Consider the following 15,382-nt stretch of genomic DNA (forward strand, 5'->3'; position numbering starts at 1 on the left):
CTCGGAGGTGTTGGCTCCTCCAGAGTGTAATACACCTGTACAGGAGAAGAAGGGGAATTCGAGGAAACAATTAATAAGGCTTCCCCTGTTCCCGTCCCCCATCCCTTAAGGAGTAAAGCTCGGCGTGGAATTCTTAAAGTTCTTCCGAGGTGCTATAGAACTATCAACGAGACCTTGGGCTGAGAATCACCGGGGCGCCGCTAAGCTGAAAGATTTTTCGTCTCTGCTTAGTCCCCCTCAACTTCAAAAGCTAGAGGCGAAGAAGCCCCTCACAACTTAACAAACAGGTCTTTGTCATCTAGTCCTCTAATCAAAGCGAAGGCGCTTAGATATCACACAGAATTACAAATATCACCCTCATCCATAATGCATACCAGTGCCTTATTGTAGGTCCACGGGTATAAATAAAAACGCATCCCCAATAGGGTGGAGGGCACACGCGCAAGCAGGGGAGGTGGGGCGGGATCGGAGGGAGGGTGTGGAACATGTACTTCTGGGATCTGAAACTGCTCGGGCTAACTCGCAGATCCGGGATGGAGATTTGTATTCTCTTCCCTTCCTGGTCTATTCTTTCCTCTTCCCTCCACTCCTTCCCCGTCCCCTACCGTCAGCCTCTCTCCAGCCCACACGTACTACCATTCACACAGATCTACTCTTGGGAATCTGAAATTGAATTCTCTCCTTTCTAGAAGCAACGATTAAGCTCAGGTACAGAGAAGAGGAAAGAAAGAAAGGGAGAAAAGGAAAAGGGAGAGAACGGCAGAGAGAAAGGAAAGAAGAGGGAAGTAAAGAAAAAAGATGACTGTGGGGAGAGAGAAAGAGAGAGAGAGAGAGAGAGAGAGAGAGAGAGAGAGAGAGAGAGAGAGAGAGAGAGAGAGAGAGAGAGAGAGAGAGAGAGAGAAAGGAGGAGGAGGGAGGAGAAGAAGGAGGAGGAAGGAGGAAGGGAGGGAGGGAGAGAATCCCCCAAAAGTTCAGACAGTTCAGGTTCCATACCAACTTTCTCTAGCAAGGATCTCTCTAGGGGAAAAAAGTTTTCAAAAACATTTTCCTCATTACCCAGTATCGATCAACCCTTTCCTCTCATGAACCTCCTTGACCGAAAAATCTCTCTCAGTTCCTCCTTTTCTTTCAGTTAAGGTCAAGAGGAAAATGTTTCCCAAAGGACTACCCGGGTAATTCCCAAAACTTTCTTCGCTCCAGCTTCCCCAAATTAAACCTTCGTCTCAATTCCTCGCCTCGTTCCATCTTCTACCAATCTAACTTGCACTTGATTATCTGTTTTTCTTGCCCGTGCTACAAAGTGGAAGAAAGTTATCAGGGATAGCTGCGGAGTCACAAGTCACAACTCACAGAGACCGAAGGTGGTCTTTCCCTACCCTTTAGCCCCACATCTGGTTGCAAGGCCTGAAAGATATGTGTCTTGATCCTACATGGACGCCCAAGAGCTCAACTCCTCTGGGAGTCCCGCCCCATTCAGGATTTTTTTTTTTTTTTTTTTTTTTTTTTTTAGTTCAGTTATAGAAGGAAAAAAGTCTTTCAGAAGTCAAACTAAGTTCCTTCAAAAAATCATTTTTTAAAGGAAAAAAAATGACCTAATTGTGACAGGTATCTGCTAGATCTTGGGAAAAAGAAAACATGCTTAATTTTTTGTTTAAGCAATCAGTTATTATTTCTGGCAGATCGATGTGAAGTTCTAACCCTCTTCATTAAAGCATTAACCATTCATTTACTCGTTTAAGACGCCCTGGATTGTTCAGGGACTTCGAACTTTCTTCCTTGAGAGCCAAATAATTCTAAAATTAAACTTTTATCAGTTGTCAAAAAGATGGAAGTTTCTCTTTTCTTCCTTTCTCCTTTCTTTACTCTTCCTTCCTTCCTTCCTTCCTTCCCTCCCCCTCCCTCCCTCCCTCCCTCCCTCCCTCCCTCCCTTCCCTCCTTTCTTTCTTTCTTTCTTTCTTTCTTTCTTTCTTTCTTTCTTTCTTTCTTTCTTTCTTTCTTTCTTTCTTTCTTTCTTTCTTTCTTTCTTTCTTTCTTTCTTTCTTTCTTTCTTTCTTTCTTTCTTTCTTTCTTTCTTTCTTTCTTTCTTTCTTTCTTTTCCAAGTATGGGTATCAACTACAGTGGCCTCTTTCCTTTTCCTTTCTTTATGTTCACATATCCACTCGTATTATTTAAATAGGAACACAGGAAAATGTTTTATATTTTAGCCAGGAACAGGGACCTCCCTCCCACACACATTTTCTGGGTTTAAAGCATTTAAGCATTACTGAAATATGTACATTATGGAATTCTGTATTTACATTTTGCCATACGTAGGCTTTATGGGTTTGGGATTATATACTACTCTCAAGCTGGTCGAAAGTTTTGCTGCAGAATGGACGATTGTTCTAGTTTTATAGATGCCTTGTTGAAAAGGCAAGGAGAGAGAAAGAGGAGGGAGGAAAGGAAGGGGGTGTGAATGACATTAAAAGGAAAGATCTCAAGATTCAGAGTAATAGAGTAGTTGTTTTAATATCTTAAATTAATGTTTTCCACCTACTGAAAAAGCAGTATATGTTTCAGCAAAGTTTGTGGATGGAAATAAAAATCAAACACTCAAGTTTTGTTTTGGGTTTTGTTTTTTTTGGGGGAGGCTCCCTTAAAAAACTGATGAAATAGTCTCTAGGAGCAAAAAGAAAAAAAAAGGAAAAAAGAAAGGAAAGAATTTAATATGCCTATTTCTCAAACTTAGTTTATTCAGAAACTTGGAGCACAAACAAAATTCAGAAAGGAAGCCTACAACTACCTATACTTATATGTACGTATGTATGTATGTGTTTTCATATCTATATATTCTTGCTATTCTCTCTCCGTCTCTCTGCTCCTCCCTCCTCCTCCTCTGCAGTCCTTCTTTCTCTCTGTGTGTGTCTCTTTCTCTCTGTCTCTGTGTCTGTGTCTCTCTGTCTGTCTCTGTTGAGAGCTCTCTAATCTTTTCTGTGTTTGAATTTTCAGGTCTCTGTTTCTGTCTCCCTCTGTCCTGTCTCTCTGTCTGACTTTCTGTCTCTCTCTATCTCCGGCTGTTTCTGTTTTTCTCTCTCTCCCATCTCTCCTCCTTCTCTCTTTCCTTCTCCTCTTCGATCTCCACAAATATTTATCAAAGCCGACGGTTACCTGAAGAAGTTTTGTTTTATTTATTTGTTTTAAATTTGAAAAAGTAATGGAAATCTAGACGAGTCTTACTTATTTTCAGAATGAGAAAAACAAGGAATCTGTTTTGCTTTTTAAAAAATGAAAATCATAAAATTCCATATTATGGAGGAATAAAAAGAAAACATTAAGAAATATTGAGTGACAATTTGGTCATTTAAAAAAAATAATTATAAATTTTTGTTTGAGAGAAGCTGGACTGTTAAAGAAGTGCCTGGAAGTGGGAAACTGTTGAAGAATTAAGATTCCTGTTCCTGCTTTCTAGAACTGGTGAAAAGGCTACGAATTTTCTAATCTTCTCCCTACTCTGTTCCGCACTTCCTGCACGCACACATAAACAAACATACTTCAGAGTCTGAAGGAAGTTGAAAGCCAGAGTAGTTTATTCAATCAAAGGTTGAGTGCCCCTGGATCCCCTTTCTCATAACTCTACGTTTTTCATGTGTTCAGGCCTAAGATCATCTCCACTATGGGACCAGATTATAGAATGAAAAAAATGAAAAAAACTAACAAACAAACAAACAAACAAAATCATTCAGTCCCTTCTAGAGATCCCAAGCTCCTCACTCTCCTTAAAATGAAACCCTAAAGTAAAGCGCCAAGTTTTATTGTTATTGTTTTGTCCAGTCCAGGTATGCCAATGTGCTGCTAACCTTACCCAGGATAGGGTTTTACACAGAAAAATTGTTTGGTGCACAAACATAGAGTGGCTAGTAAGGAGTTATTTTTCTGTTTAAGGACTGGAAATGGGAACATTTTTGCTCTATTCCTATACCTTCCCACATTAGTCATCTTCACGTATATACAGATGTGAAACACGCCACTTCTTATGTCCATAAAACTTCCTTACTATGGCTATTGGATCCTTGACTCAGGTCAATTGTGTATTGAAAGTAGTTACACTTAGCCGATGCTCTAATTCACCTCTTGAATTTGGCTAAGCATCCAGTAGATTCATTTAGATGAGCACTGTGTGCCACATAACTCACTCGGGGAACATTGTAAGTCATTGTCACAGCAGGTATCAATAAACTATTTTATTTGTGCATAAAGCTCTCCAGGGAGAGAGAGAGAGAGAGAGAGAGAGAGAGAGAGAGAGAGAGAGAGAGAGAGAGAGAGAGAGAGAGGAGAGAAACAATTATTTAGAATAATATCAACAAACAGATGATATTCTTTCTCTGTCTTCAGGAGCACTGAACAGTTCACTAATAGGAAAAGTTTTCCTTTTGGGGAATCAGAGAAATATTTATGAATGGGCGTTGTAATTGACGGTTTTCCTTATTTGCGGGGCAAAGAATGAGCTGTTAATGGAGTTTCATATTCTGAAGGAGGATAGTTTTTGTCCCCACCCCCACTCCCATGCCCATGCCCAACTGCATGCTTGCAAACAGGATTTTAAAACTTTTAGTCAAACGAACGAGCTTACCCTCTCCCGAGTCCAAATCGAATGAATTCTAATCAAAATATATTTTATTATCTTTTAACTGAAGACAAGAATGTTCTCTCTCTCTCTCTCCCTCTCTCTCTCTCTCTCTCTCTCTCTCTCTCTCTCTCTCTCTCTCTCTCTCTCTCTCTCTCTCTCTCTCTCTCTCTCTCTCTCTCTCCTTATCCTTTCCTTCTCTTCTTCCTCCACTCCCACTCTTCCTTCTTCCTCTTTACCTCCCATTTTCTGAGGCAGTAATCATGGTCATTGTACATCAAACGTTTCCACTCCACGAACATACTCTTGAAAATTTTTATTGGATTTTATTGGATTACATGAAAATAAGTACATATACTTCAAACAATACCCTCCTTTAATCTGACTCCATTTTCACAGTACATAATTCCAAAGACAATTTGTATTAATGATGGAGGCAGTGTTAATGGTTTTCAATTTTTGAGTGTTTTTAGCGACAATCATCCCCCCCCCCAACATTAAATATTTATAAGTATTGATCCAGGGTTTCAGGATTTTACAGACGTCTTAACACATTTCATAGAAGAGAGTTTTTTTTTTAATTTAAAAACCTGCCTCTGTATTCCCTTTTATGCTGTTTATTGATTTAAGCAAACATCCGTGTTTCAAATGAGGAGCTAATAGATTTTCATTAAGACAGGCTCTCTTAATCCAGAATGTGAATGGATATGATTGATCTAGTCTCCAGACTCTACAGATATAATATTAATAAAGGGGCTTGTAATGGTAGGATTTGCTTTTCTTTCATCAGGGAACAGTAGTGGTTTTTTGTTTTCATTTTCTCTTCACCCTTTTTGCTACAAGTTTAAGGGCTTATTTGGGGACCATTAGAACAATTCATAGGAGGGAAATGCATCTTTAGTATATATCCAACCAGGAGGGAATTGTAGTTGTTTTGTGGATTTCTTCAATGGAATTTCCTTTTCTTTTTATTGTTTACCTGTCATATACTTTTGCAGAATATGGTGAGAATTAAAATCCTTTTCTTTTAGATCTAATCACAAAACCTCTATTTTATGTTTTATTTAGAAAAATATTGTTTTTGTGAGGAACAAAACAGTTTTCCACCAAAAGATATTTAAAAGTGAATATTTTGTGGAGGTCACTACTAAAAGACAATAGAGTGATTTTCATTCAGAAATGGCATGGATGTTATGTACATAATTTTATACCTGATGAATAAATTAAAGCATTTACAGTGAGCAGTTTCTACCATAATTAATGTAGTGTGAAATAAATCTTCCCGACATATTTTGGATTTCATTCCAAATTCTGGCAAAAGCCACAGAGAAAAGACATCTAATTCAAGCTGTTCCTTTTTCTTCCCTCTACACCTCCCACTTCTCCACCTCCAACTGCCCCATTAAGGATCATTTTGTTAATGGAAGATTGCATTTTGTGGAAAATCTCCATAAACACCTAACTTGGTTTTTTTTTTTAATCTTTTTCAGTTCTCATTTCTCAAAATATAAGTGAAAATGGTATTAAAAAGTCAATATTTTTTAAAAACAGTATATTAGACTTTTTAAATAAGAAATATGAGTATGTTGAATCACCTCAACAAAAAGTTATGCACTGATAAAATTTTGAACTGCCAAATTCTATATTGCTATTAGCCACATAACTAGCACATTTGCTGAAACAGACAAATAGTTATTATTCCCTCAATAATGTGCTGAGCATTGTACATTTTAGTGTTCTGCAATAATAATTAATAAGTCAAAAGGGCATATTTTCTGCTATGGTCTATAGCTCAGGAGGGGGGTACATCAAGTAGGAATATGTACACATTTCATACACATATGTATAGAGTTAGCAAAAGAGAAAAGTTAATGAATAACTCAATGAGGTATTATATTTTTCCAGTTATTGCCCAGTGATTATTTCAGTGAACTCTCACAGTTTCCAAATTCACAAAGATTTACTGAATTATTAAGATTTCTAATGGAAATATAATAAATAAAGTGGAAAATCATCATCTCTTGGGGGATTATATATCATTTGATATCAACTTCCAGATGTTACAAAAATCTAGTATATTAATTTTTTCCTATAGGAGCACGTGCTAATTAATTATATAAGCACTCAAATAACAACTATCTCCTCTCTCCTTCAGGAAACTATAAGTTGTGAATTTATTGTAAGAAGGAACATAAGGAAACAGTCAAAACAGAGTATAGTTTAATATAGAGATAAAAGATACCTCATTTTCGCAGGAGTAAACTTAAGTGGAGGGGAGTTGTCCCAGAATTATTTTCTAACTTATTATCTTCTGTACATGAACTCTCCCACATCTCCTTCCTCTTTATTTCAGTCTTACTTATTTCCCCTTCTCTCAGTCTGTCTCATTGGCTATCAGGGATATGCTTAGCATATGGAGATAATACTGAAGCATGCCAATCAAGGTTTATATATGTATACCCTGAATGATAGTTTTTTTTTAAACTGAACTAAGTGATATTTTATTTTGCTCCAAAAACAACAACAGTTTTCTGTGACAAAAACCCCCATAACATATACATATTTTATTATTCCATATAAATTATAATTTTGATAATTATGTTAAATTCTTAAAACTGTAAAATGTTGAAGAGGAAGAGGACTTTAGTAATAATTTAGTAATTAGTTCAATCCCCTCCTTTTACAGATGTGGAAACTGAGATCTAAAGAGGCTTGATCAAGTCTCCAGCTAAGTGGAGGAATCCCCTACAGCCCTGATCATCCATGATCTTGTCACTACAGCCCTGTAATTGCTGCATTATCAGTCTGATGTTCCTCAAGGCCTCTGATGAACTTCATTTTTTTCTCTCTACCTCCCCACTTTTCCCTTCATCTAGTGCAAGTTAGTGAGGTGTAAAGGTTGGCTATGGAAATCAAGCTACCTAGCATCTCTGTATGGCTGCAGACAATAAGAGTGAGTAAGAGGCTGTGTGAATAGAGGATAGACAACTGACTTTGAAATAAAAACCTGAATTCAAATCCAGCTACTAACATTGGCTATTTTTGTCAAGCTGATTAACTCACTTCTTTATGCCTTGGACAGAACAATTGACGGAGTTTCCTCACCCTACACCAATAAAATCACAGAACCAGATGAATTAAAAAAAAAAAAAAAACACACACACACAAACACAGTAAACCAAATGCTACTCTAGAAGAAATTGTGTAAGGGGGTCAAGGGAAAACAAGTGCGGTCAAGGTCAAGACAGAGAAGAGCCACTGAAAAAAGAAAGTAAAGTTATAAAGGTAATAAGGATCCCCTTCCTTTTCCTATATGATAATTTGTGAAGTCCAAAGAGTTTCAGGGAAGTATTTGTAGGAGTGGGTCCTGCTTCTGGCCTGGTCTGCCAAGAAGTGGAGGGTAAGGATGAGGGAAAAAGGAGGGCCAGTTTCTGCTTCAGGCCCTTTCCACCAGGAGCACAGCCTACTGGCCTGAGGCATGGCTCAGGGCGAGAAAGCTCAGCTCGACCTGGCTGGACAGAAGCCAGGAGCCCACCTTGGAGCTCAGGACTTCATTTTATGATCCTTGGCTGGGGTGGGGGAAAGAGGGAAACAGAAAGAGGGAAGATGAAAGAAAGTGAAGCAAGGAGATAAAGAGGGAAAGGAGAGGAGGAAGAGGAAAAATATAGAGGGAGGGAAAGAGTACAAAGGGAGGAGAGAGAAAAAATAGAAGAAAACACAGAAACAGGGAGGGGGAGAGTCAGGAGAGGAAGGAAAAAGAAGAAAAGATTATATGTGTTGCTGCTGTTAGTTTTGTTGTTTGTAGGGTTTCCATGTTTTGTTTTGCTTTGAACACTATGGAACACTTAGGATGGCTATGATGAGTTTGCATTAGTTCCGGTTTGGTACTGGTATGCAGAAAGAAAAATTGATTGCTACGTCTCCAGGCAATCCCCCTCTTCTTTCATCCCCTTCCCTCAGAGTCCAACCTGACAGGTATAGAAGCTACTATTCCAAAGACCAGAAGTTTGCAACTTCAGAAAGATCAGAGCCACTGCTTAGAAGGCCTTGACTAAGTTCTGTGCTAATTTGGGGGCTCAGAACATAATTTCCCCCTCTTTAAGCAAACCATAGGCAGAAGCTTCTGGCAAGATGATATAGAGGCAACCAATGTCATTTTAGGATGCCCCTGTTATTGTTGTCCTAAATTCTTGATCTCCATGCCAACCCTACCTCTATACTCTCCCCTACCTCTATACTCTCAGGAATGAGGAAGGGGAAGAAATGTTCTTAAGATTCAAGACATGAGCAGTTAGGTGATCCAAGTATAGAATGCCAGACTTGGAGTCAGAAAGTCTCATCTTCCTGAGTTCAAAGCTGTCCTTGGACATTTAATAGCTTTGTGACCCTGAGTAAGCCACTTAACCTTCTTTGCCTTAGTAAAATAAACCAGAGAAGGAAATGGCAAATCAGTCCAGTGTCTCTGCCAAAAAAAAACCTCAAATGGGCTGAAGAAAACCTGGACATAACTAAACAACAAAAGACACAAGTCAGAGTCTATTACCCAAAAAAAAATAATGATAATGGTTGGACTCAAGAGATTCAAATCTCTATCCTTTCTCTATCAATTAAAACTTATATTCTCTTAAGCAAGTGGTACAGAGAAAGAAATGCTGGATTTGGAATAAGAGGATCTGCATTCAAATTCTAGCTTCATCAATTATTGCATGTATCACTTTGGACAATATAAACTCTCTTTGAATCAGTTTCCTCATTTATAAAATAGGTAGATGGTACTGGATGACCTCTAAGGGTCTGAATTTTACTCTAAATTTTACAATTAGTTGACCTCTGTGTGTTTCATTTTCCTAATGAGCAGTGCGTCTTGGATTTGGAGGTAGAGACCCTAGTTTCAAATGGGGATTCATTTACTACCTACATAACTTGAAAAAAATCACTTAATTTCTTTGGTCTTAAAAAGCTCCTAAGAGTGCACAGAAAGAATATGGAGTTCAGAGAAGGTATACTTTCAGCTTTGCTTTAGAAAGAGATCATTGGTACTCTCCCTCCTTTCACCATGAGGGTACAATATAATCCTGCTATTTGTCCTTAATTTCCCCTTGTAATTGAAGACATGCTTCATAATATATGTGGGTATATACATTCATATACACATATGTATATGAAATTGGTATCTCTCTTTCCAGTCTTTCCCCTTCCTCCTGCAATTCAAGAATAAAATTCATATCTTTACCCAGTAATATCAGAATCTGACAACAGGTTTCTGTAGAGTTTTATGTTTTACTTATTCTCATTTGATCCCTACAACAATCCTGTTAGGTATTATGAATATAATTATCCCCAATTTATAGATGAGGAAACTGATTTTAGAGAGGTTGTAACTTGCTCAACTCTATGGTTCAAACTCAAGCTTCTCCTGACTCTACTTCCAGAATCCCTTCCATTTCACCTCTTTGGGTCAAAAAAGAATGCCTCAATCATGGATTGAAATTATTAAGATTCTAAAAGTTAAAAGTCTTGCTCTTATTCTTACTCTTACTCTTAAACTAGACCATATGCTGGTTTTTTGCTCCTTGCTGGCTAACTTCAAGGGAGGCAAAATCGTTTTCTTTTAACATAGCCTTAGTCATACTCCCACATTCTGTAAAGCTATTTGTTTCTGTATCAAGTGGCAGATAATGACCTAGAATTGAGAACCTGAGTACTCCTTTATGTGCCGATGGGCAAAATAGTTGACTTCTCTGAGGCTCAATTTTTTCATCTATAAAATGGGAATAAAAATACTTGTACTCACGGAGTTGATGTGAAGAAAGGGAGGACTTTACCAACAGGACTAGGCACTGACCCAGCTTATTGAATTAGGTTTGGCTGAGGAAGCTCTAGAAGAAAATAACAGAGACGTTAAAATATTTCCCTGCATAGAGAAAGAGATCTTTCTGAGTGGACAGTCTATCCTAAATTAGACCCATAGTTTCTTGACTCTAGGCACAGAACATCATTATATTATTATAAGGTTACAAAATCAGTTTGACCACTGTATCAAGATGTTATTGATTTAAGTACTTTTTCTGCACCATATAAAAAATCTTCTGTTAGAACACTGGATAGCAGTCCTAGAGCTGATATAGAGCTTAGAAGTTATCTAGTCCAATCCTATAATATTTCAGATAAGAAAAATGAAGATCTTGCCCAAGGTCACATAAGTTATTAAGTATTGAGCATAAGATTTGAACCCAGGTAGTCAGTCATCAGAACAAGTACTATTTCCCCAGATTGAAGGAGCTCTGTTTGCCCTGTTATCTTTTCCTCAAGACTATATTCTCTCTTTTTATTGGCATTAAACTTTTGGTAGGTCTTTCATAAGAACTATATTATGATCATTTTACAAACTATCCCCTGCTCTACTCCAGAACATGTAGTTTGAGACCATCCACTGCAGAAGCAAGAATAAAACAGTCTTGGCTCAGGATGCTGTCTCTCTCCTGTTGTAAAGGGCAGAGCAAATTAAATACAATTACTGTAAGCAGTAAAGTTCTTTTATTGCATGAACTCTAGTTAAAATAGCACAGAATGATTTTCCCCCTCTTTGGAGGAGAAAGGAAAGGAAAGAGCCCTGGAGCCAAATCATGCTTATGTAGGGTGATCTCTTGAACAGAAGCCAAGGCCAGGAGGATGTTTTCAGTTACATAATACAAAGAGGTAAGTTGTCAGTTGTGGGGATAGTGGTTACTATAATGGGCCAGCCCCAACTTCTTTTTACGGAGAATGTCATATTGTGTATCAATGAGAGCAGTATCAGGATTAGTAAAGGAAAAGAGAGAGGCAGCTATAAACATTTCATGGAGAGTTTATGTGGCTTCTATAAAAAAGCATTCACATTACACATTACATTTACAAAGTAATTTTTACCATCACTTTTACCAGTTATTCTGCTCAGCCATCTTGTTGGGTGGCTAACTATTGCTTTCCCCTTTGACCAATGATGTAAACGAAGCAATATGGGGGTCATACTGCAAGTAATTGGAGGAAAATTGGCATCAGACCTCACAATCTTTGAAAATACAAGTTGGCCCAATTGACTTTCAACCACAGACTTGTCATGGTTGAAGTTTTCTAGAAAGACACTTTGAAAGCCTGTATTCAAGAGAGTTTTTTAATTGATTTGGAGAAAATGAGGATCATACTCTTTAAGAGTGTATTAATATTATATTATATATATGGTATTATTGTAATTCAGTGATTCCAAACATTTTCATCCTGATATCTTCATGTAATGCCGCAAAACAATAATTACCATTCATTTATATACACACTCAAACACAAGACACAACAGAATTTAGAACAGAAGATGAGGTAAAGTAAAGTCTAGTTTTTTTTAATGGAATATTATGTCCACTTTCAGAACTTCACAGTTTTCTTACAGGATCATATATTTAGAGCTGAATGAGACCTCAAAGGACATCAAAGGTCATCTAGTGCAACCCCCTTGTCTTACTAATAAGGAAACAACTGAAATCCAGAGTGGTAAATGACTTGCCTATGATCATGCAGTCAATTTTAGAGGTAGATTTGAACTCAAATCCTCTTCTTCCAGTGTTATTAACACTATATCACATGCTGTTTTTCTCTCTCTGATTCTGTCTCTGTCTTTCTTTCCCCCTTCATATATATATATGAAATATTTAATATGTAATTCTCTCATTTCACCAAGTGACCATTCTTTTTTTGCTTAGGGTGAAGCTTATAGTTTGGTCCTTTCTTAAGGGATAAAAGAGATAATCGAATGTTATGTATGCTTGGGTCAGATTCCTTCATCATTTCAAAGGTTCTGATCATTTCTTAGAAACATTCCCAGGAATCCAATTTTTCATAAAATAATAATAGTTTGCTTTTACAGGTAACTTTAGGTTTGTGACTCACTTTGCATACATTACCTCATATGATCCTCACAAGTGATGTAAAGCGGGTGCTATTGTTAGTCCCTTTTTAGAGATAATGCACCTGAGTCCCAGAATGTTCCAGTGATTTGTCCATGATTCCACAGTTGGTACCTAAGAGTTCAAAGATAGAATTTAAATCCTGTTATTCCTGCCTTCAAGTCCAGGACTCAGGTATATTAAAATAATCTGCCTCTTTTGAATAACCAGTTGGTATGACCTTGTTGTTTTGAATTGAACTGAGATGAACTCAGCAAACACCTAGCACCTAATATATAACTGCCAAAAAAATGAACTTTAGGTATTTGTAAAACTAGATTTGAAAGAGCAGAATCATGGGAAAGGTGTTGGGCAGGGTGGGGAGAGGGAGTTGTTCTTTCTAAATATTAAAAAAAAAAAAAAAAAAAAAAAAAAAAAAAAAAAAAACTTTCACTAGTTTCTTCCAGAAAGCATCTTTCTACTTTTCTAGCATGTCCATTGATTCATTTTTTTTTTTGGTTGAGTCACCTGACTTTTATAGTTTTATGGAGACCAGATTGCTACGACAACAAAGAGCCATTCCAAGCTAATTATCTGCAAGAGGAGAGGTTTTCTATAGATGAATAAAATCTTTGAATACTTGAAGACTAGACTTGACTAGACTTAGAAACGCAGAGGAAGCTGAAACTCTGCCATGTGTTCTTCAGTCATTTGAAACATTTCTTTCTCCTGCCACATAAGTTTGAAACTTCCAAAACAATCATTTTAAGAATGATCTATTTTTGTTTGCATATGAAATTCTGTTTTAAAAAATGCCACAGGCAGAAAATTTGGGTCCCATATTATGTACTTCATGAATGACAACACAAGGAATGTGGCCTCGTTAAAATGGATAATTGCTCTAATTTTTTTTTCAATTTGTGAGAATTTGGCAGACATGCTATTGTTCCTACGGGATCCCAGATGCACCTTCTTCACATTCAAAGTGACAGATTTGGATTAAGAAACTGGTGGCTTCTTCATGACATAAATGTTCTCTCTTCATCTGCTGATCAACCTTGGAACCAAAGCTTGTAGGCAAGCTATTGTGGATTATTCAGCATACTGATAGCTGTCCTTTGCCATAAATCAAGTTTTATCAGGTGACCCAGACTTTAATATGTACATATAGCCTGCAAATGGAGAAGGTTACAAAGAAAGAATTAAATAAAGAATAAGTAACTTATTTTTTTAAAAAATCATTTAAAAAGCTCTATTAAAGCTTAAAACTGCACTGACTTTTGAAACACCTTTTATATAAGTGCTTAAATCTCTGAAACTAGAAACATATATATATAATATATATGTGTGTGTGTGTGTTTGTGTGTGTGTGTGTGTGTGTTTCTGTGTGTGTGTGTGTTTCTTGTTATATATATATATATATATTGTATATATATATATCATATAAAGCCTTTCTATGCTTCCTTGGAAAAAGAAACAAAGAAATAATCTATGTAACAGTAATTTAATTTCCTATAGAAGAGAATGATAATAAGACTTTAACTAGTGAAGAAAAACTAGTTATTACATTTAAGTGTTAATGAGCATTCCTATGATCAGGAAATCATTTATATACTCCTAAAAAATTTAGCAAAAAATTTAAAAAAAAACATCTTTGAAAATGTACATATGTATATGCATACAATTTAAGATGCTAAACTCTTTTCCAGAGGATATAAAAATGAAAAAAATTGATTATGTAGGTATACACATACTTGTATTTATATAAACATATCTTTTAAAATCCTCCTGTGCATAGCTGCAGAAACATCTATATCAATGTTTATTTCCTTTCTTTCATGGCAATTGTCCTGCATAATGAATAGAAACCAAAAAATCATTACCTCAGTTATGTATTCATTTTTTTTTCCTGGAGAACACACTTTTGCATCCTTATTTGACTGGGGGATGTTTTCGCTACCTTTTTGAAGCCCATCAAGTTTTGTTTTCCCCTCACCCAAACTAATTTTTGGGCACAGGGCACAGAGCAAACAGTGCCCTGTGCACTGAGACCAACCCATGATAATTAATTAAGAACTAAGGAAAAGAAGAAAATTCATGTACAAGTGAACTCTAAAGAGTTTTTTTTTAAGACAAATGTGTTATATGAAATGAAATACCTTAAACATTTCCACTTAAGCTATATGCAAATTGTCTACAAACTACCAAATTTTAGTTAATAGATGAAAAGTATTTTTACATATTACAGAAAAAGAAAAATATTTCCTTTTACAAATGTATTTATCTGTCCATATAGATACATTAATATTCACCCAACCAAATGCCTAGGGGATTCTTGGTTTTGTTTTCTAAATTGGCTCTTGGCGGCCTCCTTTTCATTCCTTTGGGTATGTATGAGCAGCTGTAGAAAGCAGTGGGGCTAGCCAACAGACCTTGTGTGTCCCGTCCTCTCCCCCCTCCCCCCAGATGTCAATTAGTTTCTCTAGGGCTTCCTTTGGATTCAGTGGGTCTTGAGACCTCCATGTGCTGACTTATTTGTAAATCATGAGTTGTTCACTAACTCTATGTTATTAATTAGAAGATTATCAGCCTTCCGTGGTTAGCTAGCTTGTGTACCTTTGGTGGGAAGTTCCCAGTTACTGAAAACAGAGAAGCAAGATTCGTTACTATGATGGGACAACGCTGCTTTCTCCATTAACTAACAGTTGGAATTGTATGAAAGGGGTCTGTGATCCTGAGTGTCTTTCCAGACTCCTGTAACCCAGAAAGCTCCTCTTTGCAGCTGCACTTCTAGGTTGGTAAAGGCTGGCCAGCTGTTCATGGACAGGAGCCCAGTGAAGAGGCCAGAGGTCTTATGCAAAC

Source organism: Sminthopsis crassicaudata, chromosome 3, assembly GCF_048593235.1.
Source record: "Sminthopsis crassicaudata isolate SCR6 chromosome 3, ASM4859323v1, whole genome shotgun sequence".
NCBI lineage: Eukaryota > Metazoa > Chordata > Mammalia > Dasyuromorphia > Dasyuridae > Sminthopsis > Sminthopsis crassicaudata.